The sequence below is a fragment of the Ciconia boyciana genome, chromosome 3 (genome assembly GCF_034638445.1).
Source record: "Ciconia boyciana chromosome 3, ASM3463844v1, whole genome shotgun sequence".
In the NCBI taxonomy this organism is placed as follows: domain Eukaryota; kingdom Metazoa; phylum Chordata; class Aves; order Ciconiiformes; family Ciconiidae; genus Ciconia; species Ciconia boyciana.
Window position 1 is genome coordinate 120,486,768 of NC_132936.1, and position 22,902 is coordinate 120,509,669.

General features: G+C 38.4%; 1 protein-coding gene and 1 non-coding gene across 6 annotated transcripts in view; both read right to left on the minus strand.

Annotated features, from left to right (window-relative positions):
* The window catches only part of MACROD2 (mono-ADP ribosylhydrolase 2), an 897,148-nt gene that overhangs the window by 477,198 nt on the left and 397,048 nt on the right, over positions 1–22,902 (minus strand). The gene's annotated exons all lie outside the window — the stretch shown is intronic.
* LOC140650406 (U2 spliceosomal RNA) lies at positions 10,106–10,297 on the minus strand. Its single transcript, XR_012041973.1, has one exon. It is a non-coding gene; the product is annotated as a U2 spliceosomal RNA (small nuclear RNA).

Consider the following 22,902-nt stretch of genomic DNA (forward strand, 5'->3'; position numbering starts at 1 on the left):
CAGAAGGTAAAACAAATATGAACTAGCTTTCACGTTAGGGCTGGAGATGAATTTCAAAATATGGAACCCCTGAATTGATTTGCACAGTAAAAATCACATTCCAGTGCCGTTTAATAATGAAGGAATCTGGAAGAGATTATCAGACTTTTCTTGAGCACACCATGCCCAAATATCTGTGGACAACATTTTCATAAGTGCAAAGACACGGGGATTTAACTTTCAAGACAGTCACTGACACAGCCTCAAAATTAACCATTTTGAAGGTGTTATTCTATTGCCTTGCACTTTGTATAAACACAGCCTGGACACATTCTGTATTACTGTATCAATCAGATATGGGTGTGTTAACAGTGCTGCATTAGACATGAATGACATAGTTCCATCAATCTAAGTCTTTGTGCTTAGATCCCATTTTTCTATGGGAAAAGTTCTATGGGAAATCTCTAATGTTGGGATGCTTAAACATCATCATTCTAACCACAAACGGATACACGGAAAGAGGTCTCAAAGTGCATGTTTCAATCATTCATACTCCTGCTACATTTTGGCAAGGTATGACTCATCAGCTGCCCTGTATTGTGGCTACACTTGTGGAACGTTCTGTTAATTTTAAATGACTTTTCTTCTACTGAAGAAAATAAAACTCATTCTAAAGTTATTTGCTTGTCCAAAATTGTACTGTCCATTAAAAAAGGAATTACTTATTTCTGCTGGAATGTAAGTTTCCAAATAGAAAAACTGAAACTGAAAACAGTAGCTCAGAATTATCTGATTAGTAGACCTATTGATCTCCTGAATCAAGTTTTAAGAAAGAGAACATGTGCAGAGTCCACGCTTTTTTCAGATACTACAATTCAAATCTTTAAATTACATTAGCATGTGTATTCATTCTTGGTTTCATGTTAATACAGAGGCATGCTGGGGTAGTTAACCTGCTGCATCATGTCATCATTCAGCCAGCCAACCATGACTTTCATTTAAGTGTCACCCACAAAACAGCACTGCAGTGTGCCCCTCTAGGGGCTCTATCTTTGGAAAATGCTCAGTGTCCTCTTTTGAATGTACATTGTGAAAAAAATACTTCATAACTTCACCAAAATGACATGCTTCCAGCTTAGAGATTCAACGCTCCAGAACTGGAACTTCAGATCTCACCAGTGGACACTCCTCTCCTCCCTCCTCGAATTCTTCCAGGAAAAAACCAAAATGAAACACATGTCATATCTGAGATGCATCAGTCTGGAGGATATTCGTGTACCACATAACTCATTAACATCTCTATGATATTCTTCAATAGTTGCACTGCTCCATTTCAGAAATAACATTTCTGGAAGGTATTTATACTATGTTAAACTTAGATCCCTTGAGCAATGCATTGAAGGTAATCACCGGTACATCTGTTTCTGTCATATTTAAATTCATAGCCTAATTCAATTGCAAATAATTAGCTATTTATCACCATGAAGTTCACATTATAAAATTAGAAAGGGCCAACATGATCCTAGCCATTTAACAAAAGATACAGGCCTTAAAAGGAGGAAAGGGGAGAAAAACAAAATAAACCCTAGCAATCAATCCCACAGTAAATCAAACACAATCAGTTCTGCTTGCCCATCATTCCCCTGCACAACCCAAATACCTTTGTTTTTTTCATAGACTTACAGAATATATGGCCATACATATCTGTTAGGTCCATCTTTCATTTTTATAGCCTGAAGAGGAGAACTATTTAGTCAAAATAACATGAGTACACAGCTCTTTTAATACTGTTGTGACCTCGGTTTCTAACACCCACTTCAGAACATTACTATAACTCAAGAACTTTTTTCACTTGCAAGGACATCTTAATTATCCCACCCGTGACATGAATGTTTTTGGAAGATAAAGTCTGTAATTAACTTGTTGCCAAACAATATGTTTACTGTCCCTGAAGGTCAGTTCTTGTATAAAGACATAAGGACACTTAACTTTCGGAGATGTGTATTGTAACTGCCGTCAAACATTAACCAAGTGGTCATCCATTATCTATAGTAGCAGCAATCAGAGTATGAAGATATTCCAAGCACCACAAAATGGCTGCGTTAAAATAAACCTCTACTGAGGCTTGCAACAAATAAGTACAACTAGAGAGACAGTGCTTGACCCATTGTAACAGGATTTGTTAGAAATCCCACTTAATCTCAGTAGTCAGTCAGCAGTGGGAGAATTTGCTCAAGACAGTCAAACAAGATTGCTTCTGTACCATAGATATCTGTCTTTGCTGATTGCCCTTGTCAGGAGAAATTACATTTTGAAACTGTTTTTAAGGATTTTACCAAAACAACTGGAAGGGCTCCTTGCCTTGTTTAGTCCTGAATTTACACTAGAAATTTGCACGCACCAGTTTGACTAAGAAATTTGTGATGTGCAAAGGGAGGGTGGCGGGGGGGGGCGGGAGAGGTATGGGTATAACAAGAGGCTTCAGTAGCCCTGCAGAGTCATGAAGGGCAGCTTAGCACTCCTGGTACAATTCCTATACCGAAGGAGCTCCCTGTTCCAGGCAAATGAGAAGGTAACTATGTTTGATTAAAGATCTCCTATAATACGTCAATTAGTTGTATACATGAGCTAGGAGAGAAAAAAGAAGGACAAACAATGGAATAAAAAAAAAAAGGAAAATTATAATAAAGAAATATATGTAAAGTACTTCTATGCTGTTGTGCCCAGTGTTACTCGGTCTCTGACTCGCATCCTCATCATTATTCTGTATTTCAACAGTAAACCTAACAGACACTTGGTCGTCACTTTGCTTGACACTCTGCTTACAGTCAGAGACAGATGGAAGGAATGGAGGGCAAAGAAAAGCAGCTAAAAAAATCAAGGAGGAATAAAATAATCTTTGTCCAACCAGACACGCTCTTCTCATCCTAAGCTCACAGCACGCACTGTTTCACGTAGAGGAACAGGTAACAACTGAGAATGTGTGTTTCCCTCAAAGTGTTTGACAATATGGGAACTACTTGTGAAGAAATGGCATATGGAAGGACCTCAACATGGCAAACAAGCAAGAATGAAAAAAGTAAACAGGAAAAAGAAATTCATATGAGAAAAAAGGAAAAATGGAAATGATGAATATTCAAATAAGGGAGGGAAAGATTCAGCTACAGAAGGGAAAATATTATAAATTTAGAAAGGGAACGAAATGAGAAATTAGGAATGCCAAAATCACTGAACGTAAGAACTAGAGGAGAAAGGCGAGTCTGGAGACATTCAAATACAGGTGTGGCTATTAGCACTGGAGTGAACTAGTAAACAAAAAAAGTTCTTTTGGCATACCGCAGGCCATTAAAGAAGATACTTTGTATTTGTACCTTTCATGCAAAAGTAGTTGATTCAGGGTCTCCTGTTATTTGAAAAACTGGTGTATGTCAGCACTTTAGATACTGGAATAGCTTGTTCGTGTTGAAACATGGACTATTTGCTGTTTTTCTGTTGAGAATAGATTAGATTTCAAATTCCCCCACTTGGTTACCAAAAGCATTTCCATCAGCTGGAAACACTTTTCAATCCATCTTGCCAACTTTTGACCTATGTTAGTTTCTTTTGGAAGGTGAAACCAGTCAGGATCAGGCATGGATAAGCAATTCTCCACTGAGAGCATGTCAAATAGACACACAGCCTTCCCCGAGCCAGAATGCAGCAAATGTGTATTTCTTGAGAACGGACGCTTACTCAGAGCTGTTCATACGGAAGCAAATAACAAGAACCTATGTCACTGCAGTTTCTCTTGTAGATGAGCACGGGCATCACATGTGCCATTCATTTTCTGAAATAATATTGGAGAGTGCTGTTTATATGCTGCCTATAGACCATCTAATTTAAAGAATGTAGCATATTAAAGCAATTGAAAAAGGCATTTGTTTCTGCAGCACAAAATGAAAAGTCTGATTACTAGACAAAATAATTGACATACTACACACTATACACATTTGCCTGAACACTATGGTATAATAAGCCATTATATCATCAGAGAAGACTACAGCTAATCTCAGTCCAGAAACATTCAGTCTTATTCCTTCACTACTGTCAGTGATCCCCCTGAAGTGCCAGCCAGCTGCAAGCTGATTTTTGACTGAGCTCTCCCCTTTGTATGTGAAATGGAAGACAAAGATCTGTTGCTACAGCTGGATGGCAGCTCATGGCACCTGATACCATAGCAGTATTATCTTTACAATACATGGTATACATGGAAGTACACCTAAGTCCTTCCTCGTGTTCTTCCCATGATTCCCCTTCATCATCCATCCACACTTTTTTTTTTTTTTTTAAACAGGTCATCACAAGTCCAGCTCTGATGTCTCTTTAATTTCCCAGATGATCTGCTGACTTACTTGTGGTTTACGGGAACGAAAGCTTCCTGTAGGCTGGGTGCACCCAGCAGAGAATACAGATGCCTTGTTGCAGCAGGAGGAAGAAAATCAGAGCTGAAGTCATTATCCCGTTCACCACCACCACTCTCCATCCTCTGTGTAAATTTTCTGACAGCACTCCCCTCCTTATCTTCTTCTAGTGTGTCAAGTAAAATGAAAAGGTTAAACTTGAAGGCTTGTACATGGCCTTTGGGTGAGATATCCACTTTTTAAAAAAAAGCCCTACATACAGCAAAATATTTTTCAAATCACAGAAACATTAGGCTTTAAGGACTAAATTTGCTACCTTAGCTGAATTACATGCAAAGTCTAATACTGCTCCCCAGAGAGATACTTAATACATGCTTCCCAAACTGACTATTAGAAGCCAACTTCAGAACCAAAATCTTGTTCCAATATCCAACAACATGTCACAGGTGCAAATCCCCATGCTTTGAAACACCATACTCCTTTACATTGCTGTTCATACAAAAATATAGGGATACTAAAACTGGAACAGGTTAAGTATTCTTAACTTCAGTCTGGTCAAGTTTCCCTTTTTATTTTCTATATGTAGCATCTCCCTGTTCAATCCTCTTTCCCTCTTTCACATACCCACATTTCCTTTTCTTGCTCTAATGGAGGCTATTTGGACAATCAAGAAGACAGTAAGAAGTATGGACATAGTGCTGTGAAACCCTCTAACTCAAAAGCCTGCTGTGAATCAGACTCACTGGGATCACAGGCCACCACTCAATTTCACTCACAGCAAGAGCCATAGGTAAAGCTTCATGTGAAAGAAAAAGGCATTACTAAATATTCAGCTTCCAGTGCTACATGCCAGCAAATGTCCACTGGATGATGGATTGCCCTGCGGACTCCCTCCACATGCAGCCACCCATGGCTCACCAGTGGTTTGTTACCCCAGGCTGAAGCCTAGTGAATGGAGGAATTTTTAGAGTAGTTTCTAAGTCTTTGCAAACCATCAGCTTTTAGGCTTTCAGTCTTTTACAGTTAATTCAGAGGTATAGGGTCAAAATACATGGGTCTTGGTTTTGCACTAACACCATAAATGATCAAAACAACTCGTTAGCTATGATTCATCTATTTGTCTAGAAACAAGTAAATGTCAGTACTGTCAGGAAAGGGAAAAGTTAATCATAATTAAGTTCCAGCTATATTAATTTCTCATAATATCCCCTTGAAGATAGCATTCAAAAGCATTTTTAAAAGATTCAGCACTTGATTTTCCATCCACCTCATTGAGATAGCATTGCAGAGAATTCATACAAAAGGACATTTATGTAGAAACACATACCTTTACATTCAATATTGTTACATGAAACCAGTTTGCAATTTGCAGAAAATAATTCAACAGAAAATGACACAGGATGACTGGAATAAGCATAGAAAGCAACTGTGTTTAAACACATGTAGACACCAAGTCAATGATCTTCTACAACTTAATGGAAAACTCATGTGCAGTTCTCTGTTGTCTTAACTGTCTGTTTCAAACCCTGACAGTCTTAACATTTCTGCTGCATGAATTTTGATCTCCCCTCAAAGAGAAACAAGGAAACCACCCAGTTTTCCAGCATGTACAGAATAACTAAGCAATTCATATCATGATCCCACTGATAAAACCTCCAAATACGTCCTCCCCATCAGTAAAGATCACTGAGGGAACCCTGAACTGAGAGTCATTTTAGGATGCTTGATTTATACTATGTTCATCTTTATTTGTTCAAGTCATAGCATGGCTAAAACAGTAAACCAGGTAGGGCACAGTGCAGAGAGACCACCTTCCTATCTCATGAGAAAAGGCTCTCAAATGAGGAAAGGGCTGTTACACTAATGCAACCTAAGTTAATAAAACAATAATAAAATATTATACCTCTGGGTATTTTGAACATGGAATTAAGTCATTTATTTAAAGTATCATGTAACAGCTCTAGAAACAGTAGGCATAGGCTTCTCTTTTTTTTTTACGTACGAATGAGTTTTGCATGTAGATACCTAGTGTCTTGCCATGTCATGACTGCAGAACAACAGCAGGTACTTATCAGCTCAGCCTTAATTAATTTACTCCCAAATGAATACCGCATTTAGAAGGAACTAAATTGTAATTTTATCCTGGAAGACCACTTCACACAAATGGGACAAACCATTACCTTATCTGATTTGTATCTATTCTCTAATCATGCAGAGACTTACTATAAAGGAATTTAAAATAATTCTAAAAATACCCAGCTGCTCTTGCACATAAATATTGCATCTTCCTCCCTGGACATAATCCGTCTGAGGGAAATAGCGAAGTTGCTTAAGGCTTGTTTTTCTTACATCTCACATGGACATGCCTCAAACACTCATATCACTGTTCCATCAAATTTGAAGTCACCTATGTTGAAATATCTACAAGTTCAACAACGTTCCACTGCTTGTGTTCTGCTATTTTGGTGTTTTAATTATGTTACTTCACACAGCAGAACAAAGTTTGACATTAGTACTGAATCTCATAAATCGTCACTTTAACAAAATGCATTCCCTTGAGGAGAGATAATACAGGCCATATGAAAGTCACCATTTTAGCTTAAAACCTTTTCAAACAATCCTAATTGTTTTCAGAAAGTCAATGGCAGGATTATGTCTGTCTGAGGCACAGAAGCGGTGAGTGAGTTATATTTATATGTTAGCTCATTTTTGTTTGTTTTTTATTGTGGTGGAGGTTTTTTAAAAAAATGAGTCAAAAATAAAAAATGAAATGAAACATGAATTCAACATTAATTCAATAGCAGTGACTCTGGAACAAAAGCATGATAATATCGTGCTGGAGATGTACAGTTAACATTGTGCTAGAGATGTACAATCCTTATCATTTTTCTTCAGCTCTTCAAAACATTTTACTAAGGAAATGGCCAGTGCTATAATGCAAAGACCAGTGTACAGCACATAAACATCAAAAAAGTAGTTTCACAATAATATCTAGTGATTCAGCGTGTCAGAAGCTTACACAGACTTTACAAATACCAAAGCTTATCATGTTGCAATAAATTCCACTAAACTAATTTCTTAGACTGCTAATTGTTGCTTTTATAATGGCAAAATCAAGACACCATAGGTATCACTCTCTAAAGGGAACCCAGCAATCTGGTCTAATTGTTAATTGACTAATGAAAGTTAATTTTGAAGTCGGGGCAGCGGAAATTTCGCACTTGCATGACACAATTTCTACAGTAACACGGGCTTATGCCTTGAATCTGATAGGGATGCACATGCACACAGATTGGTATCAAACACTCTGATAGCAACAGGCACACGTAGTCACCTGCAAAGGTTCAGATGTTTCTCACAACAACGTCTTCTTAAGAGAGCTGCAAAGAGAAGGAAGCGGAAACATGCAATTCTTTAAAGAAATCTGTCCAACTCTTCCCATTGCTCTTGCCTATTCTTTCAATTTGTGTATCAGGAATATGCCACTGAGCCCCTCTCCAAGGATGAGCATGTCCCCTGACAGCTGAAGAGTGGCCACAGCACTGGATGCTCAGTTTTGTAAACGTATTCCCATGCATTATCTCAACACTCTGCATTCTCTCTTCCGTGTTTTCAGCCTATTTACAAAGGGAAGACTTGGCTATTGCCAACCTCTCTACTTTCCCCCCAGTGCACTGTGAAAAGGATTTCTGCATGCTAAAAATCAGCACAGCAAAATGCAGATCTTTACGTTTCTCCAAAGGCTGTCTCTGGAAGGCACGATGCCTTAGTGCCTTTGGTTTCACCCAGACCACCTGGTTTTAGGGTACAGAACCACTCAGAAGTGGAGGGAGCTGGACAGGAATGAAGGCAGATAGATTCAACTACTTCTTGGCTAGAATAAAGAAAGCCTGCAGTCCTATTGCTATAGACAAGTGGCCCATGAATCCTCCCTTGCTCTGCCCCGGGAGACACTCTTCAAAAAACCTAGCATATATGTGCTGACCTAGGGGTAATGAAGACACTTCTTGAATGCTGGCCTGTGTCACAGGTTTAAGTAGCCTGTGGGGTCCTGAGCTGCCCTTACCTCACCTGGGTGAATATAACTCACACTAAATTAATTTTCTCAGAGAGAGAAAAGAGAGAATCAATATTTATTCCAGGATCAAAACACTTTTCACTTAAAGAACTCAGCAGTCAAGAAAAATGAGGAGCAATCATTTTGCTCCCATGACAAACAAAAGCTTCCTTGCCAGTAGACACTGTATATTGACAATAACCTGTAAGCATCGTAGCATGCCTAGTAATAAGATGGTATCTTGCTGCAGTGGATTTCTATCTTGTAGACATTACTTTTTGGTTCTAAACAGAAATTTTAAAGAATCAAAATATTGTATTTTCCATTAAATAGCAACATTCAAATAGTTACAATTAACAAACACTTAATTTCCCTCAACCCCCAGAACATCAGCTTTATTTAATATGTCCTAGTTTAAATACTGAGGCCATAAATAATGACTAAGAAATCACCAACCGATTCAAAATGCAAGGAACAGGAAGTTTGGGGTTTTTTTGGAAACCACTATTTTATTTTATTGCAATTAATTTGGTAGTGCACCAAGCTACCACCAAAAATGTCACACCAAATTAACTTTCTTTTTATTAACCATGGCAGGTTAAATAATTAAAAAACTGAAGGTGTCTTGGTAATGAGACTTAAGGACACTAATTTACAATGACACAGGTTCCTCCTTTCTGTATTACCTCACATACTTAGTAAGAAATGCTTGAAGGGTCAAATTGTTATGTCATCTAGAAATTATTTTGATCACTCTCTATCTGAACTGTATTCATTTTGCTTCTAATACAACTTCCAGTTTTCACCCTGTCGCCTCAACTTGGCATTCAGTGGCTTGATTCTGTTTCAAAAGATGTCATAAACCATGCCTGTCATCATCTGCTGCATTACATAGACCTCAGCGGTAACTATGTCATAGACCAAATAAAACCAGCTTTTGTTAGCCACCCACTGATTGCGACATGTATGAACAGTTCTGGACATGCAGTTTACAAAATGGCATAAGCTACTATTTAATCAATCAAAAACATTCGAGTGAACAGCAACTCTCCATAGTTTTGGGCATATTTCTGAATATTTTAAACACTTGTGACAGCAGTGTTTCCTCAAAGATATTGATTGCATCTATTTCTTTCCAATGGTCTTTAATCAAACCAAATCAAATCCTGTATGTACCATTTCACCATGATGCAGTATGTTTTGCTTCTTTTGGATTTTGCGGTTATTTCTGATTGCTATTGTATCTCATTTTTCAGAAAAACAGTACCTGTAAGAGTGGTCAGTGAAAATAAACAGCAACAGTGATGCAATAACTTGCTCTTCCACAAGGATGAGAGTGAGTGTAGGTTCACTGTATCTGGTAAGTACAAAGTAATGTCCAATCCTGAAGGTGATAATCTGATGTTATAATACTGGACATTACAAAATGGATATTAATATGGATTGAGAAGACAGTGAAAACAAGATTAAAATGCAATCAGAAGTGCTATTTTATTTTATTTTTACAGGAGTTTTATTGAGGCTCAGGAAAACCCCTGAGCTGAAAACAGGTGGAGATTAAGAGAATACTTTAGAGAAGTATCATCTATGGTTGCTCTGTTCCTGCTCTTCCCTTCACACTCATTTATGGTCATTAGGGGACTTGTTGCCTTTTTTTTTCCCTTCTTTTTCTTTTCACGCCATTCTAGAAACACAGCAACAGAAACAACTTCACGCATGGAGAGGATGGCGTAAGCTCCTACTACGTTTCCCAGTCCCCAAACTCATTTAATATAAAATCCTCAAGTTGAAGACATAACAGATATTAAACTGATAAAAACATATGCTACACTTGATCTTTGCCAAAAGGTCAAGAAGCAAACACGAGTCAGCAGACTCGGTGGTTTCTTGGTCTGACTCAGTGAGCACACTGAGACTGAATCATCGTAAGATTTTAACACCGCAGTAGCAACAATTATGTAGCTTTATCACTCAGATTTATTTCAAGAAGCTGCAGACAGACTACAGACCCCAAATAACTCACTCCAGGATTTCAATGAGCTCATGATTTTGCACACACAGTAACTGTACCAGGACAGGAACTTGGGAAAGCTAATGATGCCATGTCCAGCCTCCCAAAATACTCCAGTCTTGGTCTGATTATTTCCTCTATGCTAAACTAAATAAAAAGAAAAAACACCCAACAACCTCCCCTCTAACCTCTTGCTGCCCTCCTACTCCCTGCCCCAAACACTTAAGCAATCTTCTGGTTTCGGAATCATTATGGGGTTATTTTAGAACCTTCTCCCCATGGATTAGAGAGCAACACATCTCCCCTACAGAAAGTATTTCACAAAATTCTACAACATCGAGGGACTTTTAGTAAATAACATACTAAGGACAGAAGTACATACTGCAGTGCATTTTCTTAATGCTTGCTGGACTCATTAGAGCATCTTGCACGCTAATTCAAAGACTACATCTCAGTCTTGCCAAAGCGTGATTTTTAATTACTCTGTATCAAACTCCACAATAAATGAACACAGAAAATGTCCACACACAAAGAAAACTAAGACAATACTGCTAAAGCTTCAAAAAATCATCCCTGTGCGTGGAAAATAAAAATGTCTTTTGAAGTTAATGAGTAATAAGAAAAGACATTTGAGTAACTTGGAACAAGACAACAAGTTCTTAAAAATTATTTTCATTTTCAAGAACACTTTGTAAACAAGCTTGGAAACCTTTTTATTTCCCATTATATTTTCAATCAGTCATTATAATCACTAGTTATTTATAAGAATAGAACAGTAGGTCAAAAGTAAAAGGAAATGTATTGTCACAGCAGAAATACCCAGCTAATATACTGAGGCTGGTGTTCCAAGCTGCGGAAGAGAGCCAGCCAACTACAAGGTAATTGTTTTACTTTCAATACGGAGTATTCAGTGAATCAGTATCAGCAAATCTACTGGATTTTAATGAGTTAAAATATTTTAATAGTATAGCTTTGTTCTTTAGTTTAATCACCTTTCCCTAAGGCTCTGAACAACATTTAAGCATGTGCTTAATTTGCTATTGAAGTCAACAGAACTTTCAGTGAATACTGGAAGTTAAACATGTGCTTAATGAGATTTACTGAATCAGAATGCATAAAAACGGATGTGAGCAGAATCAAAGCCCAGAGGCATTAGTCAAGTCCACCCCAAGCTTCCCTAAAGATACCAGGCCTCCAAAATGAGAATGAAAATTTTATAATTATTATGACATGTCTACTGTACATCTGTATTTCTGAAATACTTCTACAGCAAAACACATACCAGCCTTTATAAGTCTTTAAAGTAGGAGAAGGAAAAAACTCTTGAATTTACCCTAAAATACTATCTGGAAGCTTTTGTGGAATTTTGTTTGGTATCAGTAGTTCAGCAATACCCTTTGACCTGAGGCAACTGTTGATTTGTCTCACGTTTCCTCCAAAAAGAAAATGCAGTACAATTAAAATGTTTTGATTGGGGGCAGGAAGGAATGAAGGGATGGAGTTAACATACATATTTTAGCTATCTGTTCCTCTGTGAAAAAGGAGGAATGTAATCCAATATTAGTATCCCACTTCCTCAATCATTCAGGCAAACCGTGTAACCCTCTCAAACCTGCATATGAACATTTACATTATACTAGCTGATACTCATTCTCAGATTAAATTAAATTAAATTACCTGCATGCCTCTAAGCCCCCTTTTTTATTACCAAAAACTACCTTTTCTTCCTAGTGCAGAGGAGTTTAGTTTAACAAATAACAACTCAATGATCTTTGAATGCAGGGTATAAAATATAAAACTGTTCTTTACTATTTTGTGTGACATTTAAATGGTTTAAATGAACATTTAATTGAATTGCAACTAATAAATATTTTCCTTGACAGTAAATATTAAAAAAAGGATCTGACTCCAAGAGAAAAATTATTCAGCTTTCACACTTACTATACATGTTCAAATCTGACTTAGCAATATTTTAATTCTTTCTCTTCTAGTTTACATGGAGGATCTGGTTCTGACATCAAATGTCACAGAGACTTCCCCCCCCCCCCGCCCAGAAAAAACAGAAGTGTATTGGAGAAATGTTTAGCAATTTCTCTTAACAATATACTGTCACCAATCCTTTCTCTAATATGCTGTCAAAATCAGCAAATCTGTTAAAGACAAAATTTTGCAAATTTAAATTTTGAACATAACAATTGTTACTTCAATACAGCAGTCATTAGCATGGAAGGAGTTAATCTTCCCTCCTCTTTTTAAAAGTAAAAAAGTCTAGGAACAGCTGTCACTCAGGTGATGAATACAAGCTGCCAGCCTTTTAAATAGCAGGCACAGCATTTGAGCTCTGAATTAATTAGCATTCAAAAAGCCTAAACTCCGCAAGATAATTTTTGTCCCTTCCTGCAAATTAATACTGCTATTAAGGTGAGCAAGGACACAATGCAGATCGTAATTGTAGCCATTAAACAAAGTTTCACAAATAACAAATTAGAGGTTCTAGCCAAGAACACATCAAGTCAAATAAAGCATTGCTGCAAATAATGTACAGGAATTCATCTTCGTTTTTTCACAGCATTCACAAAACACATACAATATGAATTCCCATGTAAATGCATGAAATGTTTTCTGCGTATGAGCGCAGGCTTCTTAAAAGTTCAAGTTTCTAAATGTTTAAATAGTGGCTTTGTCTCAAAAGCATTTGGGCTACTTCCATGCAAGAGCCCCTTTTAACGTACGCATGTACACTGAAATGACAAGTTGCAAGGCCTCAGAGATTATACTTACAATGTCTTAAAAAACAAGGCCTCAACCAAATGCTGTTTCAGCACTGCATCAAAGTCTAAACAACCTGGTGTGAGAAACCTTCCTCCTATATATATATTATTTCATTTAACTGACAAACATATTTTAAAAAGCACAAAAATGATTGATGTCAGAATTTAATGATGTTTAATAAGTGGCCATCTGTCAGCAGTCAAGGAGTAAAAAAGCAGCACACTATTATTTCCCAAAAGATTAGAAATATTGACGCTAATTAAAAGGCACATTATCATTATTTCAAAGCAATGTCTAAACACTGATCAGACTTCAAGTCCAGCGAAGGGGAAGAGGGAGACTTCTGGATACGAGTGTTCCCCAAATGGGTCATTTGAGTTGGTAATCTCTGAACTGGTGTTATGATACCGAACACATCAGAACTTGGCAAGTAGCAGGTAACTCCTGACTGGGTGGGCAAGCAATTAAACCCTGACCTGCTGTATGAAAAGATTACTTATTTTTAACTCAAATCTTTAGAAGAAATCTTTGGTACATTTTTACAAAAAATTGCAGAAGAAAACGATGCTAAACATGGCATTTCACTATTTATTTTTTCCGATTTTCCATACACAGCATTTCAAAACAAAATAAAACTTGGCATCACGGTGCCTAGACATATGATTAATTGCACCATACTAAACTGCAATGTACTAGGTATTATTAGCCAAGAAATGGATTGATGTCACATGCGCATAAGGGACTCGCATGGCTAGTTATGACTGAAACCCACACACAAAGGAACAAAATCCAAGAGCATGGCGTCTGTGAAGCATTTTTGAGTATTTGGGCCTTTAAGAGCTCCCTTCTGGGGTTCAGGGCTGCTTCAGCTCCTCATGCTGAGTGCTATGGAGGAAGAAGGTACACAAAGGTAGGTGGTTCAGGCTGCTGCTAATGTTTGCCTGGAGCTCTGCCTTCAACATTAATAGTCAGTTTATTACCTTTTAAAATGTGGTATTTATTGACATTTTCATAATTCATCTCGATCAGAACCTCTTTTAAGCAAACAGATCTCTACCAACCTCAGCATCCATGATTCATGTTTGAACAGAAGCAGCCAGCAGCCCATAACATGCTTTTTGTCTTAGTGTGTAAAAAGCTGACAAGGCTCTTGGCATTTATTGCTTGCAGAGAGGCAAAGTTGTAGGCCATTGGCAAATGTTTCCCTGCCCTGGGGATACAAGAGATATGTAAGCGTGATATGGCTGATCCCACCTCCCACGTTGTGGAAACTGTAGGTACAGTCCCAGGTACAGCCATAGTGACTCTATGAGTCTTGCTCACCAGTTTACCAACTTTACGAGGCCAGTTTTGTGGTGCCAGAGGAAAGAGGCAGGTGAGTGGTGCAGAATACTCCAGTGTTGAAATAGGCGAAGAAGCATAGACAAAGACAAAGGAAAAGGCATACTGGGAACAGCTGGAGAAAATAGGGATGGGAGTATGGAAAAATGGCAAACTGAAAGTGTCACAAGCCATCTCTGCAGAAAAGCACAGCTACCCTGGCAATTGAGGCCCAGGGGCATGAGTATCCACACATAATTAAGACCAGTCATTTTTTCCACTGTATTTTTAACAGCAAACTTTGTCACCTGTAACTGCCACTATCAAATTACCATCTCCACAGTGCAAAGCCACCTCTAGTCTTCCTCCTCAGGTCAAGGAACCCATTCATCACTGCCAAGTGAAGAATATTTCTATTTTTACTTGTCATTTTCAAACTATCACTTCACACAGGTGTGACCTCTGATCCTGATTTTCCCTCCAACACTCCCTTGCCATACTCTCACAGTCCTCCACTATCTCCTCCCCAAGAAATATTAAAAAACTTAAGAAAGATGCCCCTGGTTTTGATTACCCTATTCCAATCTAACTCCTTGATCTTCAGCATAAACACTTCAATCACTCTGGCATTTTCATTGACTCAAATTAAATGCAGAGCCAGTAATTATTTCACAATCCCCTTGCCCTTTCATACACAGGTCTTCTGCCTTACACAATGACAAAGTATTACCTCCCAGATCCTTAAACGGTTCAGATACTTCAGATGCGCTTTGGATATGAATCTGACACGAGGGGACTCTTAAGTAAATCTTGTGAGGCTTACCTAGTGCTAATTATTAGCAATTACAGTGCTTTTCTAATGTTGAGCTCCAACGCTCAAACATGATGGGAGCCATATAACCATACAATTGTTCCACTGATTAACAGGTTCCTGAGGGTGATCATGAGCACTAGGTATAAGATCCCCTGTATTCTGCAGCCTGCTAAATGTAAATTCAGTGGAGCTGATGCCAAAAGGGAAATTCACAGTACTGTGTAGGTACATTCGAGACAGGAGGTTTAGACAGACATATAGAAATGAAAAAATACCATCAGTATCCAGTTTTACTTATTTACTTCCATATTCACTACACTTGCTTTAAACTGTCACCAAATTCTTTATTCTTTGTGCTTCACAGATTTGCCTTCTGACTCTGTGCAACTGTTGTACATTGTATAGCTGTCAGAGCAGAAGTGGAATGTATTAAAAGCTGGATAATTGTAAGTTGGGGCATATGGCACTAAGGAGAACGTAGGAGTTAGTGGGAAGAAGGGGGTTTTGTTTTGATTTTTTCAAGAGTCCGGATATGACTAAAGCTTTTTCCGGTGGGCAAAGAAAATATCCCTTGTTTCACTGTTTCTCCACAATTTGAAAAGTTGCTTGCCTTTTTCTTTTTTTTTTTTTTTTTTTGGGGGGGGGAGAAGAAGAGAGGAAGGGAAGTTTAACTTTAATTCTAATTTACACGGAAAATAATAAACCTTCCTGCTGGTTCTCGTCTTCTGTCCCAAGAAAATACGTTCTCAAATAGCATGCATTACATTGAGGTTTTTGCAAAAAAAGCACAGAAATGAGCTAGCTGCTGTGTAAACATGTCAGACTTCACAGCTCACATGCATTGAAATGACCAGCACAGTTCGCTCTTCTCAAAGGTATTGCTTCAAGCTGATTGCTGACTCAAGACAAGAACACAACTCTGGTCACAGTGAGTTTCTGAGCATTTTCTCTGCAGCTGCAGGGTATAGAGGGTTTTCTGTTTGTTTTGCTTTTTTCCCCCTTTTTCATATGAAACCTCAGATTCTGAAGTACAGTTTGGCAGCACCAGACTGAATTCACTGCCAGTTTCCTAGGGTACAGAATCTCTAATAACACAAAGCCCTGACTATCTTCTTGCCCAATAAATAATCAAAATTTTGCACCAGGATCTTCCTTAAAAATATGACTTCTTGTTTATATCTCTCAGTTGCAGCTAATCCTTTCTGTCAACGGGGTTTCATCCGTAACAAGTCTGCCTGTGACATGTTAGGTCCCAATGCACCTCTTAACAAATCCCCCACGCACGGCGTGGTTCACGGAGTGCACAGGTTGCAAAAAGGACCGCAGAGACAGAGCCTCTCTTCTCTAATGGGATCAGAAAGGCTGTGCTTTCACAAGGAAGACGCTCATCAAATGAGAGGACGGGAGAGACAGCGTGCTGTCAGGGAAGTCCAGGCTTATGTATTGCATTTTAGGTGCATAAGCAGAACAGAGCGTTCATGATATTTGTATTCCTGAACACTTCCTCTGTCGGGTTGAATTATTGGTCACGTGTTTATTGCTGTCACGCTGGAAAGCTGACCCAGGCAATGTTTGCTTCATGCTCAGCAATTTTAAACAGTTTTTTTTCTAGGCTTTAAGGGCTAGCATTGTATAACTCGCTCTCTAGGACTGGTCCTTCCTTTTCTCCTCCCCTCTTCTGTGCCTGCTTCAATTTTACGCTTGTTCACTTTGCCCACCATATCAAAAGAAAGCGCACGAGGCAGTAAAAACTGGACAAACATTTTTGCCAGGAGCAAAGTATCAGAGGCTTCCCTTGGTTTTGCGGAAAGAATAAAAGAAATAAACTCGGTGAGAGCTATTTGCTCTCGCCACTTATTTGTTTCTTTTTAAAACCTGCCTGCCCCTCTATCAACAGCAGCGGACATCTAATGTGCAGTGGTGGAGGGGAGGAAGGTGACAGACCCCAGTCTGCTCTCCCGCTTCCTGCGGCACCCTCACCGACCCCTCTTGCAAAATGCTACTACACTGTGTGGCCACGTTCTTCCACTTTCTCAGGGAAATGGCTCCACTTTCATCTCATCGACAAGGAAACGAAAAGTGTGCTTAAATTCGCTATAGCGACCCTTGACACCTAGGGGGGTCATTTCCTCTAGTTATCTGTGATTTTAAACCAGTTCCGACATAGCTCTCTGGGCTTCTCTGAAACCTTCTGTCAAGTCAAGAGCTTCAGTTCACTCAATGACCAAAACAGCTGCAAAAGCTGCTCTTGATGGGTGCCAAACTGCTAATAATGGAGAAATTACAATGGCCACGTAATCAAAAATTAGCAGTATTCCAGTTTCATCTTTTGACATGTCTGAGAAAAAGAGTATGCCTGTGGCTGTGTATACACACACACACATCCTCTACTAGAGTGAAACCATGTAACTGAGGGTACTTTGAAAAGGAGAGGTCTATATACTCTGTTCTTGGATCAATTAGATGGTGCAGCAGAACCGACACAGCTAAGCACAGTGACAACGTCAGTTCACATACTGCATCATTTTATATTTCATCAAATAAAAATCATAAAAAACATTTATATGTAGTAACTTTTCAAATAATTCTATTATTATGTTCTGGTTATTTAATGTTATAATCAGTTGAGACACCAGAAGTAACCTCTATAAAATTTCACCTTGGGCTTTCTGCTGAACTGCTGGTATTGCAAAACCTCCACAGGACATTTACACTTAAGTAAATACTGTTGCAGACACTTTAGAAATATTCATACACACAAGCCTCTTAATGTTGTTTTCTATATACAAAAATCCCAAATAAACCAGAGGCATTCATTAATAATGTGCATTAATGGGCAGAAATTTCTTCACATGGACTCTATAAACCTTCAAATACTTGCAAGATAAATACTTTGCTGTTGTGTAATAAGAAATGACAAAATTTTGGTTTTGATGAAACATTTGGACCTAATTTTTGTTATGAGTATATCAACACTTGTACCAAGCACAGATGGGAAGAAGTATGAATTTATTTTATGCTCCCTTTCATATGTTCATAGGAATATAAATTTAGATTTATTGTATTATTGCTAACTAAACTTGAGATCCATTCATGTGGTGAAAACATGCGAGGAACACCCAGATTCCTGAATGGATGTTACTTATTTGGGTAAAAGGTATTAGGCCACAGGCACTCTACACACTTTGTAATCAGGTGAGATCCTGAGGACTTAAAAAAAGAAGAAAAAGAAAAAAAGGGGCACCTGAACAGATTTTGCCATCTGCTTTCAGAATGGCTGGTCAATCAGCTGTCAGCTAAACAACTCAAAACCAAACCAAAACAAAAGTTAACTGTCATTATTTACTAGCTGTTCAAAAGGAGTGCAACAGTAGCAAAACCACACAACTCTTCCTCTTGTCCAAGTAGAGAAGCCAGCATATGCTATTATTTCAGGGGGACACTTGTCTCTCTGAACAGTAATCCTGCTTCACTTAATAAATTGGTTTTATGTGCTTATACCCAGTAACTTCAGCTGAATTTAGACACTTGTTTAACTTTTTTCTTTTTAACTGAATATGAAAGTAAAAAGATCTACTTAAAGACATCCTACAAGTGAATCAGATATCTTGGAGGAAGATAATACTACAAAGGATAAACAGAAATATTGCACAAATTCCTCATAACGGCCAAAGACTTTGGCTTTTCAAGGCATCTCGTGATCTAAATAAGTCCACTGGGACCACATGGCATGTAAACAAATTAACATTTTGTTTAAACGTCAATCAACACGATCTTTCCATTCAAACCCAGGTCAGCTGCACTGGCAACTGTTAAAAGCAGTGACACTCCTGTCTTACATGGAGGCTACGGAGTGGGTGGAAACACTGTTCTACTTTTAAAACTTCTCCCTAAAACCTTACACTTCACACTTTTCAAAATTTATACAAATACATGCTACTTGACAATTCCTGGGGACAACCTCCCCAATTCCTTCCTCCATCCTCTTCTCATTCAAAATGTTGGTGGTTAAAACCCAAAACTATTCACTCTAAAAAGCAACCAGTGCAATTTTCATACATCGCTCTGTATTCCTCATTGTCATTGCCATAACATACTTTAGATCCGGTTTTACAGGGTAGTGACATAACTCACTCTTTGAGAAAAACACAAAAGGAAAAATACTGGTATAAAACATCAATCACCAGATCAGAGGATGCTTGCGAAGAACTCTGTTGGATTGCCCTCTTAAGTTCACGGAATTTGCAGAAGGGTAGCACCTTGCCACTCGGGCAGCGCAGTGTGAGCCCAGGAAGTCAGGCAGCTAACATCATATGATTCCGACAGAAGAGCATGGCCCGCCAGAGTGAATCTTCAAAATCCTTCACTGAAGGTGGCACATACAAATACAGGCTGAAACATGCCATGAGGGCATACTTGGGAGGGAGATGGGGAAAAGTGGTGGGGCAAAACCAGGAAGAAATGAAAGCCACTCACAAAACCAGGTAAATAATTTTCTTGGTCTTCTCTTTAACTGTTTGTCAAAATTTTATGTAGCTTTCTTTAATGAAGTTTCTTTCAGTATTAAGAAGCAACACTGAACTTCGCTAGAAACAGTCTCAATTTGTTAGGTTATGAACTACACAGAACGCACACAAAGACATTCCTCCTCTTAGCCACGTAAAAACACATGATCAAGTTGCAGGTGATTAACAGTCAAGAATAACAAAATCTGGTCTACTTCACTGCGAGTGCACAAGTTATGCACATAATCCCTTTCTTAGATATTCCTAGCACACTGTACAAGAATTTTAAAATGTGTCACACATGACGGTTCTCCTAATACCTTTAATTAAAACACTACCAGAAGTTATAATGAAAAAGGATTACTTTTTTTTTAATACACTAAAACCTCAAGCTCCTGTTATTTTACATTCTGGTAAGAAGGAAATGAACAATGAAGCCACATTTTGGGATTTAAGATAATCGTAAGATTTTAAGTTGAAGGGCAGGAAAGAGGCTTCATCTTCAAATTTGCTTTTAATGGATACAAGCCTTATGTTCCTTTATTACTACAAAGACTCTAATTTAAAATTTCACCCTTTTAAACTCTCAACATTTGTTCACAAGCTGCATCTTCCCTCTGCCCCAATATAAATGACAAACACAGGCTCCCACTGAATGAAAGGAAGCTAGTTAATAATTGGGTTTAGTGTAATTTCTGGCTGTCTTGTAACACCCTCTGGATTTTGCTCCGAATGCAAAATTCTTAATATCATCCTAGTTTTCACAGTGCTCAGCACGCTAGCATCTGACTACTTAAAATAAAACAAGGCTATTTGCTGTTTGCAAACTCTCCCACTCCCATCTGACAAAGGCGTTTTATCCTCTCCTGGATAAAAGCTGGGGTAGGAGGGCAAAGCAAGATGAAGGTCAATTGACTCCTTGCATGCCATGTGAAAAGCCGTCAGGTCCACTCACTAAGGGTATTCAGCACTTTTTAGCATTTTACGGGGTTCAGAGTGTCGCTCCCCTGATTTCAGTGGCAGCTGTAAGAACTGTAGTTGCCCTGGCCTCTGTCTCTTCGTTCCAGGAACGGGGATACTGGCAGGTACTGTCTGCTTGATGCGATGATGCCAGGTCCTCCATGGAGGAGACAACGATGGTGGCCATGCAACGAGACAAGTAACAGGCTTGTCTCTTCTCCTTCACAAGACTCCCACCACATGATTTTGGCAACAAAATGAGACAGGGAGCTCCTTCACAACATAAGCCTGATTCCTAGAGCTGTATCATTTTCTGCAACCAAAAAATCTTCTGGGCTCTATGATCACATAATTAAAAACTGAATTATGATGTTCTTGTACAAAGGAGAAGACTTAAGCAAAAGTGTGCAAGTGATCTTAACTCTCTGAACTTCTTTTAATGCACAGCTTCTGCATGTAACTTCTGGGTTTTGGAGGCTGGGAAAAAGAGATTGAAATTGGTTTGTTTGGACTATTATTTTTTAATGTAAACTGGTGGTTTGGATTTTTTTTTTTTTTTAACGTAAACTGCAAAGCCAAACTGATATCCCATTATGGAGCAGCATGTTGATGCCAACAGGCATATCATCAATTCCAAAGATCCATTTATCAAAAATCTGGTACCTAAGCAATTGAAGTAAAAGACAGAGGTAGCAGATTATCTTCTGTGATAACAGGATGATAACATACATATCTGCTACTGTGTTTCATAAAGTATTTGCCAACAGCAGAGAAAAATCCTGAGTTAATTCCAGATTCTTGATTAAGGCGCTGCGCTTATTACAGATCTGTCCCATCCAGCTCCATTCCTCTTGCAGAACATACCTAAAACATTAATACCTCTGCTGAGCATGAGATAACAGGGGTTTTCAGTGCCCTGTAACTTTGAACAACTTAGGCAGATGTTTTACAAGAAAAAACAAAAAACATAACCCCTTAAGAATTTTCAAACCCTTGCTCAAAGCATGAGGACTCCTTCCTAATAAAAAAATGTTTTTGTTTGTTTTAATAAGGACAAAACAGCATTCTACTTTACTCTTGGTCTCATAAATGCTTCAGCTGTTTTCAAAGGGACTTTTTGGGGAAAAAACATGCCGGGGCACACAATGGGTATAAAAATGTCTCGATTCAAACAAGTGAAATATGAAGAACTTACGGGCGGCTAACAAAAAGAATTCAAAATGAAAAGTAATAAACGATGTAAGGTAGAAACGCTACCTGCTCCACCCACAATTATTTATATTACTGGAGTGCTTGAAGACCCAAACTGGCACACAGTTCCCCACCAGGAACTGTGGGACAATAAAGGATTTCTGAAAGGATTTAATGAATGTTGGCCTTAAAATCTTACCCTGATAATACTGCAGTGCAACTCCAATGAGAGCTTGAGTGTAACTGTGCCGCATGAAGAACTATATCGCACTTACAAAAACAAAACCTGATTTAACAGATTGGAATAAATTTGGGATCTAACTATAATATGATGTAAGAGAGAATATAAATTCATTGCCACTGCAAATATATTTTGCCCAATCGCTCTGCCAGGTCATATTGACCTGGAAAAAGAAGTACACATATGTGTGCAAATCTGAGTGCATTACACATGCACCTCTTCGAGAAAGAATACCTATGCAGGATTGATGGCTACAGACAGTATTTCTAATGGCCTTTTTAATTGGCACTATGATGATTCATTGGTGCCTTCACAGAACTCCAGGAGTTCTCATTACCAAACAGCATGGTGTCCCGGCACACTGTGTGGGTGACCGTTATTACTAAACAGTCACCAGATCATGAGACACAGATAAGATAAATTTTATACAAGTCTACGAACCCCAGAAATTAAAGCCTACTACTGAGGCACTGGGAAAATTCTGCCTCCTTCTTAATATAGTATTTCAGCAGTGCCCATATGCTCAAAGAAAACAGAAAAGGTCTTGAGAAAGATATTGAAAACAGCTTACATATGTAATAAGGATTAAATACTCCATGCAGTATTTCTCGCCATTGCAAAAGTTCACATTTGCTCACAGCTACACGGCATA